The 13,270-nt window shown below is 45.1% G+C and overlaps 16 non-coding genes across 16 annotated transcripts; all 16 read left to right on the top strand.

The window, feature by feature from the left end:
* The first annotated feature begins 248 nt into the window (after positions 1-248).
* TRNAM-CAU (transfer RNA methionine (anticodon CAU)) lies at positions 249-321 on the top strand. The gene has a single exon. It is a non-coding gene; the product is annotated as a tRNA-Met (tRNA).
* A 2,221-nt stretch (positions 322-2,542) lies between these two features.
* On the top strand, positions 2,543-2,615 carry TRNAM-CAU (transfer RNA methionine (anticodon CAU)). Its single transcript has one exon. It is a non-coding gene; the product is annotated as a tRNA-Met (tRNA).
* A 265-nt stretch (positions 2,616-2,880) lies between these two features.
* Positions 2,881-2,953, top strand: TRNAM-CAU (transfer RNA methionine (anticodon CAU)). Its single transcript has one exon. It is a non-coding gene; the product is annotated as a tRNA-Met (tRNA).
* Positions 2,954-3,217: 264 nt separating this feature from the next.
* TRNAM-CAU (transfer RNA methionine (anticodon CAU)) lies at positions 3,218-3,290 on the top strand. The gene has a single exon. It is a non-coding gene; the product is annotated as a tRNA-Met (tRNA).
* Positions 3,291-3,554: 264 nt separating this feature from the next.
* On the top strand, positions 3,555-3,627 carry TRNAM-CAU (transfer RNA methionine (anticodon CAU)). The gene has a single exon. It is a non-coding gene; the product is annotated as a tRNA-Met (tRNA).
* Positions 3,628-5,848: 2,221 nt separating this feature from the next.
* TRNAM-CAU (transfer RNA methionine (anticodon CAU)) lies at positions 5,849-5,921 on the top strand. Its single transcript has one exon. It is a non-coding gene; the product is annotated as a tRNA-Met (tRNA).
* A 265-nt stretch (positions 5,922-6,186) lies between these two features.
* On the top strand, positions 6,187-6,259 carry TRNAM-CAU (transfer RNA methionine (anticodon CAU)). The gene has a single exon. It is a non-coding gene; the product is annotated as a tRNA-Met (tRNA).
* Positions 6,260-6,523: 264 nt separating this feature from the next.
* TRNAM-CAU (transfer RNA methionine (anticodon CAU)) lies at positions 6,524-6,596 on the top strand. The gene has a single exon. It is a non-coding gene; the product is annotated as a tRNA-Met (tRNA).
* Positions 6,597-6,860: 264 nt separating this feature from the next.
* TRNAM-CAU (transfer RNA methionine (anticodon CAU)) lies at positions 6,861-6,933 on the top strand. Its single transcript has one exon. It is a non-coding gene; the product is annotated as a tRNA-Met (tRNA).
* A 2,221-nt stretch (positions 6,934-9,154) lies between these two features.
* Positions 9,155-9,227, top strand: TRNAM-CAU (transfer RNA methionine (anticodon CAU)). Its single transcript has one exon. It is a non-coding gene; the product is annotated as a tRNA-Met (tRNA).
* Positions 9,228-9,492: 265 nt separating this feature from the next.
* TRNAM-CAU (transfer RNA methionine (anticodon CAU)) lies at positions 9,493-9,565 on the top strand. The gene has a single exon. It is a non-coding gene; the product is annotated as a tRNA-Met (tRNA).
* Positions 9,566-9,829: 264 nt separating this feature from the next.
* Positions 9,830-9,902, top strand: TRNAM-CAU (transfer RNA methionine (anticodon CAU)). Its single transcript has one exon. It is a non-coding gene; the product is annotated as a tRNA-Met (tRNA).
* Positions 9,903-10,166: 264 nt separating this feature from the next.
* TRNAM-CAU (transfer RNA methionine (anticodon CAU)) lies at positions 10,167-10,239 on the top strand. The gene has a single exon. It is a non-coding gene; the product is annotated as a tRNA-Met (tRNA).
* Positions 10,240-12,461: 2,222 nt separating this feature from the next.
* On the top strand, positions 12,462-12,534 carry TRNAM-CAU (transfer RNA methionine (anticodon CAU)). Its single transcript has one exon. It is a non-coding gene; the product is annotated as a tRNA-Met (tRNA).
* A 265-nt stretch (positions 12,535-12,799) lies between these two features.
* TRNAM-CAU (transfer RNA methionine (anticodon CAU)) lies at positions 12,800-12,872 on the top strand. Its single transcript has one exon. It is a non-coding gene; the product is annotated as a tRNA-Met (tRNA).
* A 264-nt stretch (positions 12,873-13,136) lies between these two features.
* On the top strand, positions 13,137-13,209 carry TRNAM-CAU (transfer RNA methionine (anticodon CAU)). Its single transcript has one exon. It is a non-coding gene; the product is annotated as a tRNA-Met (tRNA).
* The last annotated feature ends 61 nt before the right edge of the window (positions 13,210-13,270 follow it).

Raw genomic sequence — 13,270 nt, 5'->3', positions numbered from 1 at the left:
CAGCAAATTCAATTGGACATATCCTTTCTAAACATGAAGAGTAGCATGATGTTCAGTAGACCGCAACGCGGTCCTTGTGAATCAGAGGATTGGATTCTTTACTGACGCAGAAAAGAAATATGATCGCAAAATACCATAGAACCAATGGGGCTAGCTGCATTTTATTTTAATATTTCTATCTGGACTGTGTGAGTAGCGTTGTCTCAGATCTGGTCCTCCACCAAGTTCTCCAAAAATACTCCAGCAGAGCCTTCTTAGCGCAGTAGGCAGCGCGTCAGTCTCATATTCTGAAGGTCCTGAGTTCGAGCCTCAGAGAGGGCACAAGTGTTTTTTGTTTCAGCAAATTCAATTGGACATATCCTTTCTAAACATGAAGAGTAGCATGATGTTCAGTAGACCGCAACGCGGTCCTTGTGAATCAGAGGATTGGATTCTTTACTGACGCAGAAAAGAAATATGATCGCAAAATACCATAGAACCAATGGGGCTAGCTGCATTTTATTTGAATATTTCTATCTGCACTTTGTGAGTAGCGTGGTCTTGGATCTGTTTCTCCACCAGGTTCTCCAAACATACTCCAGCCGAACCTGCTTAGTGCAGTAGGCAGCGCGTCAGTCTCATAATTTGAAGGTCCTGAGTTCTTTCCTCAGAGAAGGCAGGCCTCTTATGTTTCAGGTAATAACTTTTCAAAAACGTTGACAGAATGAGTACAATGTTTGGTATTTTGCAAATGTAAGCAGTCCCTGTGCAAACTTTCTGGCCCTGTGTTCCCACGCCTTCTCCTTGTGCCTTCCAGAGCCCATCAGGTGCACTATGAACTAATGGCAAAACATGGTTGTGCATATAAGGTTGATGCCGCACGAACCCTGCTATGGTTTTTCATATTAATAAGCCTCCGTGCAGTGTCCATCGCCGCCCTAGTGGCGTTATGGCTCTGTAGTTGGTCCGGATAAGCCCAGGGTACCCAGGCCGTAATCTGTAAAGGAAAGAAAAAGGTAAGTGGGGCCAACCAGTGGGGAAAAGAGGGGTCAGTTCAAACAAACAGGTTCTTTCGAATAGAGGTGGGGCAGTTTAAAATGATAAGGTTGCTGGTTGGGATAGCATGGGCGCATACTGATAGAGCCAACGTAGGTCTTTGAGCAAAGATTCAGGAAATAAGGATGGTACATTTTATGGTGTTAGATGCAGTGGGGCAGGTTTACATGAGGGCAGTTTCAGAGAATGAGCAAGTATTTCAAAATGTATTTTCTGGCTGTGTGAGGGACTTGAGAGGTCTTCAAGCAGACCCTTGGAGTATGTTTAAAGTCTCTCACAAAATAAACTCTAGAAAAGACAGGTGGGGCACCCAAGCCTAGCGGCCAAATAGTGAGGCGACTGCATGAAAGGCAAATGCGAAAAGAGGCAAAGAGGGGTAGCACAAGGGGATGCAGCCAATTTCGACACTTCTGTTTCTGGTGATTGTCTTGCCCCTGTGCCCACGAAAGGCTCTGGGGAACGCAGGCACAGTTGCGGCTCAGGCATGGACAGTCTGCAAGGCCCTCCTTCGGCATAATAAAAGTGCCCTTGTGAGCCTGGCTGTGTTTAAATCACACAGCAGGGAATGCAGCTTTCAACTTTCCCTCACTGGCCACGAACGGCCACGAACGGCCAGGTTCTATAGACCAAAAAGCTAGGAGGAACCCTGGCCACTTTTAAATGAGGGTGGGTTTTGAACTACAGTTCCTTCAGGAGCAAAGCCTGGATTGGCCTTCCTGGATGTTCCTGTGGCCCGCTGGATGCTTTAATGGGCTGGATAAAGCGTTCTGGAGGATGGAATCCTCTTGGGTTCAGTCTGGGAACTTCTGGGAGTTCATCTGCATAACCCAGCCCCGTCCACCCTTCTTGACCTGGCCGGCAGTTACCTTGCTCTGTTACTAGAGGGCGCGTTTGGACTCTCTTCATGAACCGTGTGCCTCACAGGTGTGATAATGATGTAGTTTGGGGTTTGTTTTTGTGGCATGCTACCTGTCACCAGCCGCAAGCAGATCAGCATGAGATCTGATGTCAAATAACAGCATAACAAACTGTGACATAATACAAACCTGACATAAGCGATGTAAGCAGCGAGTATAACGAAACCGGCTGAACGCACACAAGAAAACTAAATGATGGAAGTGGAAACACATAATTAATCATGCATATATATATAGGAAAGGAGCAAAACTCTCTGCAAATGGGAAAAAAAGCGACCTGCTTACAAAAGGGACTTTGGGGGAGGAGAATTAAAAACTGGTAAGAAAAAAGGGCTGAAAAGAGTTAGGTATATATCCAGCGAGGGAGGGGTTGGAAGTTTGTGGCATCTTACCTGTTTTGGAGCATATCAAAATAACTAGCTCAAAATTCAAGCATCGAAGGATGGGACTCTTGATTGATGAATGGAAGACATCTGAAGTACAAAACACTATACATTCAAGTGAAGCTTTTCAGATGGATCGTATTCTCTCTGGAGTTTTGAGTGTGGAGTTGTGTCACATAATCTTCATCAACAAATCATAAAATCGCAGCCTTCTTAGCGCAGTAGGCAGCGCGTCAGTCTCATAATCTGAAGGTCCTGAGTTCGAGCCTCAGAGAGGGCACAAGTGTTTTTTGTTTCAACAAATACAATTGGACATATTTTTTCTAAACATGAAGAGGAGCATGATGTTCAGTAGACCGCAACGCGGTCCTTGTGAATCACAGGATTGGATTCTTTACTGACGCAGAAAAGAAATATGATTGCCAAATACCAAAGAACCAATTGGGGCTAGCTGCGTTTTATTTGAATATTTCTATCTGGACTTTGTGAGTAGCGTGGTCTCAAATCATGCTCTCCACCAGGTTATCCAAAGAGCCTCCAACGGAGCCTTCTTAGCGCAGTAGGCAGCGCGTCAGTCTCATAATCTGAAGGTCCTGAGTTCGAGCCTCAGAGAGGGCACAAGTGTTTTTTGTTTCAGCAAATTCAATTGGACATATCCTTTCTAAACATGAAGAGGAGAATGATGTTCAGTAGACCGCAACGCGGTCCTTGTGAATCACAGGATTGGATTCTTTACTGACGCAGAAAAGAAATATGATCGCAAAATACCATAGAACCAATGGGGCTAGCTGCATTTTATTTTAATATTTCTATCTGGACTGTGTGAGTAGCGTTGTCTCAGATCTGGTTCTCCACCAAGTTCTCCAAAAATACTCCAGCAGAGCCTTCTTAGCGCAGTAGGCAGCGCGTCAGTCTCATAATCTGAAGGTCCTGAGTTCGAGCCTCAGAGAGGGCACAAGTGTTTTTTGTTTCAGCAAATTCAATTGGACATATCCTTTCTAAACATGAAGAGTAGCATGATGTTCAGTAGACCGCAACGCGGTCCTTGTGAATCAGAGGATTGGATTCTTTACTGACGCAGAAAAGAAATATGATCGCAAAATACCATAGAACCAATGGGGCTAGCTGCATTTTATTTTAATATTTCTATCTGGACTGTGTGAGTAGCGTTGTCTCAGATCTGGTCCTCCACCAAGTTCTCCAAAAATACTCCAGCAGAGCCTTCTTAGCGCAGTAGGCAGCGCGTCAGTCTCATATTCTGAAGGTCCTGAGTTCGAGCCTCAGAGAGGGCACAAGTGTTTTTTGTTTCAGCAAATTCAATTGGACATATCCTTTCTAAACATGAAGAGTAGCATGATGTTCAGTAGACCGCAACGCGGTCCTTGTGAATCAGAGGATTGGATTCTTTACTGACGCAGAAAAGAAATATGATCGCAAAATACCATAGAACCAATGGGGCTAGCTGCATTTTATTTGAATATTTCTATCTGCACTTTGTGAGTAGCGTGGTCTTGGATCTGTTTCTCCACCAGGTTCTCCAAACATACTCCAGCCGAACCTGCTTAGTGCAGTAGGCAGCGCGTCAGTCTCATAATTTGAAGGTCCTGAGTTCTTTCCTCAGAGAAGGCAGGCCTCTTATGTTTCAGGTAATAACTTTTCAAAAACGTTGACAGAATGAGTACAATGTTTGGTATTTTGCAAATGTAAGCAGTCCCTGTGCAAACTTTCTGGCCCTGTGTTCCCACGCCTTCTCCTTGTGCCTTCCAGAGCCCATCAGGTGCACTATGAACTAATGGCAAAACATGGTTGTGCATATAAGGTTGATGCCGCACGAACCCTGCTATGGTTTTTCATATTAATAAGCCTCCGTGCAGTGTCCATCGCCGCCCTAGTGGCGTTATGGCTCTGTAGTTGGTCCGGATAAGCCCAGGGTACCCAGGCCGTAATCTGTAAAGGAAAGAAAAAGGTAAGTGGGGCCAACCAGTGGGGAAAAGAGGGGTCAGTTCAAACAAACAGGTTCTTTCGAATAGAGGTGGGGCAGTTTAAAATGATAAGGTTGCTGGTTGGGATAGCATGGGCGCATACTGATAGAGCCAACGTAGGTCTTTGAGCAAAGATTCAGGAAATAAGGATGGTACATTTTATGGTGTTAGATGCAGTGGGGCAGGTTTACATGAGGGCAGTTTCAGAGAATGAGCAAGTATTTCAAAATGTATTTTCTGGCTGTGTGAGGGACTTGAGAGGTCTTCAAGCAGACCCTTGGAGTATGTTTAAAGTCTCTCACAAAATAAACTCTAGAAAAGACAGGTGGGGCACCCAAGCCTAGCGGCCAAATAGTGAGGCGACTGCATGAAAGGCAAATGCGAAAAGAGGCAAAGAGGGGTAGCACAAGGGGATGCAGCCAATTTCGACACTTCTGTTTCTGGTGATTGTCTTGCCCCTGTGCCCACGAAAGGCTCTGGGGAACGCAGGCACAGTTGCGGCTCAGGCATGGACAGTCTGCAAGGCCCTCCTTCGGCATAATAAAAGTGCCCTTGTGAGCCTGGCTGTGTTTAAATCACACAGCAGGGAATGCAGCTTTCAACTTTCCCTCACTGGCCACGAACGGCCACGAACGGCCAGGTTCTATAGACCAAAAAGCTAGGAGGAACCCTGGCCACTTTTAAATGAGGGTGGGTTTTGAACTACAGTTCCTTCAGGAGCAAAGCCTGGATTGGCCTTCCTGGATGTTCCTGTGGCCCGCTGGATGCTTTAATGGGCTGGATAAAGCGTTCTGGAGGATGGAATCCTCTTGGGTTCAGTCTGGGAACTTCTGGGAGTTCATCTGCATAACCCAGCCCCGTCCACCCTTCTTGACCTGGCCGGCAGTTACCTTGCTCTGTTACTAGAGGGCGCGTTTGGACTCTCTTCATGAACCGTGTGCCTCACAGGTGTGATAATGATGTAGTTTGGGGTTTGTTTTTGTGGCATGCTACCTGTCACCAGCCGCAAGCAGATCAGCATGAGATCTGATGTCAAATAACAGCATAACAAACTGTGACATAATACAAACCTGACATAAGCGATGTAAGCAGCGAGTATAACGAAACCGGCTGAACGCACACAAGAAAACTAAATGATGGAAGTGGAAACACATAATTAATCATGCATATATATATAGGAAAGGAGCAAAACTCTCTGCAAATGGGAAAAAAAGCGACCTGCTTACAAAAGGGACTTTGGGGGAGGAGAATTAAAAACTGGTAAGAAAAAAGGGCTGAAAAGAGTTAGGTATATATCCAGCGAGGGAGGGGTTGGAAGTTTGTGGCATCTTACCTGTTTTGGAGCATATCAAAATAACTAGCTCAAAATTCAAGCATCGAAGGATGGGACTCTTGATTGATGAATGGAAGACATCTGAAGTACAAAACACTATACATTCAAGTGAAGCTTTTCAGATGGATCGTATTCTCTCTGGAGTTTTGAGTGTGGAGTTGTGTCACATAATCTTCATCAACAAATCATAAAATCGCAGCCTTCTTAGCGCAGTAGGCAGCGCGTCAGTCTCATAATCTGAAGGTCCTGAGTTCGAGCCTCAGAGAGGGCACAAGTGTTTTTTGTTTCAACAAATACAATTGGACATATTTTTTCTAAACATGAAGAGGAGCATGATGTTCAGTAGACCGCAACGCGGTCCTTGTGAATCACAGGATTGGATTCTTTACTGACGCAGAAAAGAAATATGATTGCCAAATACCAAAGAACCAATTGGGGCTAGCTGCGTTTTATTTGAATATTTCTATCTGGACTTTGTGAGTAGCGTGGTCTCAAATCATGCTCTCCACCAGGTTATCCAAAGAGCCTCCAACGGAGCCTTCTTAGCGCAGTAGGCAGCGCGTCAGTCTCATAATCTGAAGGTCCTGAGTTCGAGCCTCAGAGAGGGCACAAGTGTTTTTTGTTTCAGCAAATTCAATTGGACATATCCTTTCTAAACATGAAGAGGAGAATGATGTTCAGTAGACCGCAACGCGGTCCTTGTGAATCACAGGATTGGATTCTTTACTGACGCAGAAAAGAAATATGATCGCAAAATACCATAGAACCAATGGGGCTAGCTGCATTTTATTTTAATATTTCTATCTGGACTGTGTGAGTAGCGTTGTCTCAGATCTGGTTCTCCACCAAGTTCTCCAAAAATACTCCAGCAGAGCCTTCTTAGCGCAGTAGGCAGCGCGTCAGTCTCATAATCTGAAGGTCCTGAGTTCGAGCCTCAGAGAGGGCACAAGTGTTTTTTGTTTCAGCAAATTCAATTGGACATATCCTTTCTAAACATGAAGAGTAGCATGATGTTCAGTAGACCGCAACGCGGTCCTTGTGAATCAGAGGATTGGATTCTTTACTGACGCAGAAAAGAAATATGATCGCAAAATACCATAGAACCAATGGGGCTAGCTGCATTTTATTTTAATATTTCTATCTGGACTGTGTGAGTAGCGTTGTCTCAGATCTGGTCCTCCACCAAGTTCTCCAAAAATACTCCAGCAGAGCCTTCTTAGCGCAGTAGGCAGCGCGTCAGTCTCATATTCTGAAGGTCCTGAGTTCGAGCCTCAGAGAGGGCACAAGTGTTTTTTGTTTCAGCAAATTCAATTGGACATATCCTTTCTAAACATGAAGAGTAGCATGATGTTCAGTAGACCGCAACGCGGTCCTTGTGAATCAGAGGATTGGATTCTTTACTGACGCAGAAAAGAAATATGATCGCAAAATACCATAGAACCAATGGGGCTAGCTGCATTTTATTTGAATATTTCTATCTGCACTTTGTGAGTAGCGTGGTCTTGGATCTGTTTCTCCACCAGGTTCTCCAAACATACTCCAGCCGAACCTGCTTAGTGCAGTAGGCAGCGCGTCAGTCTCATAATTTGAAGGTCCTGAGTTCTTTCCTCAGAGAAGGCAGGCCTCTTATGTTTCAGGTAATAACTTTTCAAAAACGTTGACAGAATGAGTACAATGTTTGGTATTTTGCAAATGTAAGCAGTCCCTGTGCAAACTTTCTGGCCCTGTGTTCCCACGCCTTCTCCTTGTGCCTTCCAGAGCCCATCAGGTGCACTATGAACTAATGGCAAAACATGGTTGTGCATATAAGGTTGATGCCGCACGAACCCTGCTATGGTTTTTCATATTAATAAGCCTCCGTGCAGTGTCCATCGCCGCCCTAGTGGCGTTATGGCTCTGTAGTTGGTCCGGATAAGCCCAGGGTACCCAGGCCGTAATCTGTAAAGGAAAGAAAAAGGTAAGTGGGGCCAACCAGTGGGGAAAAGAGGGGTCAGTTCAAACAAACAGGTTCTTTCGAATAGAGGTGGGGCAGTTTAAAATGATAAGGTTGCTGGTTGGGATAGCATGGGCGCATACTGATAGAGCCAACGTAGGTCTTTGAGCAAAGATTCAGGAAATAAGGATGGTACATTTTATGGTGTTAGATGCAGTGGGGCAGGTTTACATGAGGGCAGTTTCAGAGAATGAGCAAGTATTTCAAAATGTATTTTCTGGCTGTGTGAGGGACTTGAGAGGTCTTCAAGCAGACCCTTGGAGTATGTTTAAAGTCTCTCACAAAATAAACTCTAGAAAAGACAGGTGGGGCACCCAAGCCTAGCGGCCAAATAGTGAGGCGACTGCATGAAAGGCAAATGCGAAAAGAGGCAAAGAGGGGTAGCACAAGGGGATGCAGCCAATTTCGACACTTCTGTTTCTGGTGATTGTCTTGCCCCTGTGCCCACGAAAGGCTCTGGGGAACGCAGGCACAGTTGCGGCTCAGGCATGGACAGTCTGCAAGGCCCTCCTTCGGCATAATAAAAGTGCCCTTGTGAGCCTGGCTGTGTTTAAATCACACAGCAGGGAATGCAGCTTTCAACTTTCCCTCACTGGCCACGAACGGCCACGAACGGCCAGGTTCTATAGACCAAAAAGCTAGGAGGAACCCTGGCCACTTTTAAATGAGGGTGGGTTTTGAACTACAGTTCCTTCAGGAGCAAAGCCTGGATTGGCCTTCCTGGATGTTCCTGTGGCCCGCTGGATGCTTTAATGGGCTGGATAAAGCGTTCTGGAGGATGGAATCCTCTTGGGTTCAGTCTGGGAACTTCTGGGAGTTCATCTGCATAACCCAGCCCCGTCCACCCTTCTTGACCTGGCCGGCAGTTACCTTGCTCTGTTACTAGAGGGCGCGTTTGGACTCTCTTCATGAACCGTGTGCCTCACAGGTGTGATAATGATGTAGTTTGGGGTTTGTTTTTGTGGCATGCTACCTGTCACCAGCCGCAAGCAGATCAGCATGAGATCTGATGTCAAATAACAGCATAACAAACTGTGACATAATACAAACCTGACATAAGCGATGTAAGCAGCGAGTATAACGAAACCGGCTGAACGCACACAAGAAAACTAAATGATGGAAGTGGAAACACATAATTAATCATGCATATATATATAGGAAAGGAGCAAAACTCTCTGCAAATGGGAAAAAAAGCGACCTGCTTACAAAAGGGACTTTGGGGGAGGAGAATTAAAAACTGGTAAGAAAAAAGGGCTGAAAAGAGTTAGGTATATATCCAGCGAGGGAGGGGTTGGAAGTTTGTGGCATCTTACCTGTTTTGGAGCATATCAAAATAACTAGCTCAAAATTCAAGCATCGAAGGATGGGACTCTTGATTGATGAATGGAAGACATCTGAAGTACAAAACACTATACATTCAAGTGAAGCTTTTCAGATGGATCGTATTCTCTCTGGAGTTTTGAGTGTGGAGTTGTGTCACATAATCTTCATCAACAAATCATAAAATCGCAGCCTTCTTAGCGCAGTAGGCAGCGCGTCAGTCTCATAATCTGAAGGTCCTGAGTTCGAGCCTCAGAGAGGGCACAAGTGTTTTTTGTTTCAACAAATACAATTGGACATATTTTTTCTAAACATGAAGAGGAGCATGATGTTCAGTAGACCGCAACGCGGTCCTTGTGAATCACAGGATTGGATTCTTTACTGACGCAGAAAAGAAATATGATTGCCAAATACCAAAGAACCAATTGGGGCTAGCTGCGTTTTATTTGAATATTTCTATCTGGACTTTGTGAGTAGCGTGGTCTCAAATCATGCTCTCCACCAGGTTATCCAAAGAGCCTCCAACGGAGCCTTCTTAGCGCAGTAGGCAGCGCGTCAGTCTCATAATCTGAAGGTCCTGAGTTCGAGCCTCAGAGAGGGCACAAGTGTTTTTTGTTTCAGCAAATTCAATTGGACATATCCTTTCTAAACATGAAGAGGAGAATGATGTTCAGTAGACCGCAACGCGGTCCTTGTGAATCACAGGATTGGATTCTTTACTGACGCAGAAAAGAAATATGATCGCAAAATACCATAGAACCAATGGGGCTAGCTGCATTTTATTTTAATATTTCTATCTGGACTGTGTGAGTAGCGTTGTCTCAGATCTGGTTCTCCACCAAGTTCTCCAAAAATACTCCAGCAGAGCCTTCTTAGCGCAGTAGGCAGCGCGTCAGTCTCATAATCTGAAGGTCCTGAGTTCGAGCCTCAGAGAGGGCACAAGTGTTTTTTGTTTCAGCAAATTCAATTGGACATATCCTTTCTAAACATGAAGAGTAGCATGATGTTCAGTAGACCGCAACGCGGTCCTTGTGAATCAGAGGATTGGATTCTTTACTGACGCAGAAAAGAAATATGATCGCAAAATACCATAGAACCAATGGGGCTAGCTGCATTTTATTTTAATATTTCTATCTGGACTGTGTGAGTAGCGTTGTCTCAGATCTGGTCCTCCACCAAGTTCTCCAAAAATACTCCAGCAGAGCCTTCTTAGCGCAGTAGGCAGCGCGTCAGTCTCATATTCTGAAGGTCCTGAGTTCGAGCCTCAGAGAGGGCACAAGTGTTTTTTGTTTCAGCAAATTCAATTGGACATATCCTTTCTAAACATGAAGAGTAGCATGATGTTCAGTAGACCGCAACGCGGTCCTTGTGAATCAGAGGATTGGATTCTTTACTGACGCAGAAAAGAAATATGATCGCAAAATACCATAGAACCAATGGGGCTAGCTGCATTTTATTTGAATATTTCTATCTGCACTTTGTGAGTAGCGTGGTCTTGGATCTGTTTCTCCACCAGGTTCTCCAAACATACTCCAGCCGAACCTGCTTAGTGCAGTAGGCAGCGCGTCAGTCTCATAATTTGAAGGTCCTGAGTTCTTTCCTCAGAGAAGGCAGGCCTCTTATGTTTCAGGTAATAACTTTTCAAAAACGTTGACAGAATGAGTACAATGTTTGGTATTTTGCAAATGTAAGCAGTCCCTGTGCAAACTTTCTGGCCCTGTGTTCCCACGCCTTCTCCTTGTGCCTTCCAGAGCCCATCAGGTGCACTATGAACTAATGGCAAAACATGGTTGTGCATATAAGGTTGATGCCGCACGAACCCTGCTATGGTTTTTCATATTAATAAGCCTCCGTGCAGTGTCCATCGCCGCCCTAGTGGCGTTATGGCTCTGTAGTTGGTCCGGATAAGCCCAGGGTACCCAGGCCGTAATCTGTAAAGGAAAGAAAAAGGTAAGTGGGGCCAACCAGTGGGGAAAAGAGGGGTCAGTTCAAACAAACAGGTTCTTTCGAATAGAGGTGGGGCAGTTTAAAATGATAAGGTTGCTGGTTGGGATAGCATGGGCGCATACTGATAGAGCCAACGTAGGTCTTTGAGCAAAGATTCAGGAAATAAGGATGGTACATTTTATGGTGTTAGATGCAGTGGGGCAGGTTTACATGAGGGCAGTTTCAGAGAATGAGCAAGTATTTCAAAATGTATTTTCTGGCTGTGTGAGGGACTTGAGAGGTCTTCAAGCAGACCCTTGGAGTATGTTTAAAGTCTCTCACAAAATAAACTCTAGAAAAGACAGGTGGGGCACCCAAGCCTAGCGGCCAAATAGTGAGGCGACTGCATGAAAGGCAAATGCGAAAAGAGGCAAAGAGGGGTAGCACAAGGGGATGCAGCCAATTTCGACACTTCTGTTTCTGGTGATTGTCTTGCCCCTGTGCCCACGAAAGGCTCTGGGGAACGCAGGCACAGTTGCGGCTCAGGCATGGACAGTCTGCAAGGCCCTCCTTCGGCATAATAAAAGTGCCCTTGTGAGCCTGGCTGTGTTTAAATCACACAGCAGGGAATGCAGCTTTCAACTTTCCCTCACTGGCCACGAACGGCCACGAACGGCCAGGTTCTATAGACCAAAAAGCTAGGAGGAACCCTGGCCACTTTTAAATGAGGGTGGGTTTTGAACTACAGTTCCTTCAGGAGCAAAGCCTGGATTGGCCTTCCTGGATGTTCCTGTGGCCCGCTGGATGCTTTAATGGGCTGGATAAAGCGTTCTGGAGGATGGAATCCTCTTGGTTCAGTCTGGGAACTTCTGGGAGTTCATCTGCATAACCCAGCCCCGTCCACCCTTCTTGACCTGGCCGGCAGTTACCTTGCTCTGTTACTAGAGGGCGCGTTTGGACTCTCTTCATGAACCGTGTGCCTCACAGGTGTGATAATGATGTAGTTTGGGGTTTGTTTTTGTGGCATGCTACCTGTCACCAGCCGCAAGCAAGATCAGCATGAGATCTTGATGTCAAATAACAGCATAACAAACTGTGACATAATACAAACCTGACATAAGCGATGTAAGCAGCGAGTATAACGAAACCGGCTGAACGCACACAAGAAAACTAAATGATGGAAGTGGAAACACATAATTAATCATGCATATATATATAGGAAAGGAGCAAAACTCTCTGCAAATGGGAAAAAAAGCGACCTGCTTACAAAAGGGACTTTGGGGGAGGAGAATTAAAAACTGGTAAGAAAAAAGGGCTGAAAAGAGTTAGGTATATATCCAGCGAGGGAGGGGTTGGAAGTTTGTGGCATCTTACCTGTTTTGGAGCATATCAAAATAACTAGCTCAAAATTCAAGCATCGAAGGATGGGACTCTTGATTGATGAATGGAAGACATCTGAAGTACAAAACACTATACATTCAAGTGAAGCTTTTCAGATGGATCGTATTCTCTCTGGAGTTTTGAGTGTGGAGTTGTGTCACATAATCTTCATCAACAAATCATAAAATCGCAGCCTTCTTAGCGCAGTAGGCAGCGCGTCAGTCTCATAATCTGAAGGTCCTGAGTTCGAGCCTCAGAGAGGGCACAAGTGTTTTTTGTTTCAACAAATACAATTGGACATATTTTTTCTAAACATGAAGAGGAGCATGATGTTCAGTAGACCGCAACGCGGTCCTTGTGAATCACAGGATTGGATTCTTTACTGACGCAGAAAAGAAATATGATTGCCAAATACCAAAGAACCAATTGGGGCTAGCTGCGTTTTATTTGAATATTTCTATCTGGACTTTGTGAGTAGCGTGGTCTCAAATCATGCTCTCCACCAGGTTATCCAAAGAGCCTCCAACGGAGCCTTCTTAGCGCAGTAGGCAGCGCGTCAGTCTCATAATCTGAAGGTCCTGAGTTCGAGCCTCAGAGAGGGCACAAGTGTTTTTTGTTTCAGCAAATTCAATTGGACATATCCTTTCTAAACATGAAGAGGAGAATGATGTTCAGTAGACCGCAACGCGGTCCTTGTGAATCACAGGATTGGATTCTTTACTGACGCAGAAAAGAAATATGATCGCAAAATACCATAGAACCAATGGGGCTAGCTGCATTTTATTTTAATATTTCTATCTGGACTGTGTGAGTAGCGTTGTCTCAGATCTGGTTCTCCACCAAGTTCTCCAAAAATACTCCAGCAGAGCCTTCTTAGCGCAGTAGGCAGCGCGTCAGTCTCATAATCTGAAGGTCCTGAGTTCGAGCCTCAGAGAGGGCACAAGTGTTTTTTGTTTCAGCAAATTCAATTGGACATATCCTTTCTAAACATGAAGAGTAGC

This window comes from Ambystoma mexicanum, chromosome 4p (assembly GCF_040938575.1).
Source record: "Ambystoma mexicanum isolate Mex_15411 chromosome 4p, UKY_AmexF1_1, whole genome shotgun sequence".
NCBI lineage: Eukaryota > Metazoa > Chordata > Amphibia > Caudata > Ambystomatidae > Ambystoma > Ambystoma mexicanum.
The sequence above is the reverse complement of the archived record's forward strand: the minus strand, read 5'-3'. Positions and strand labels throughout refer to the sequence as shown.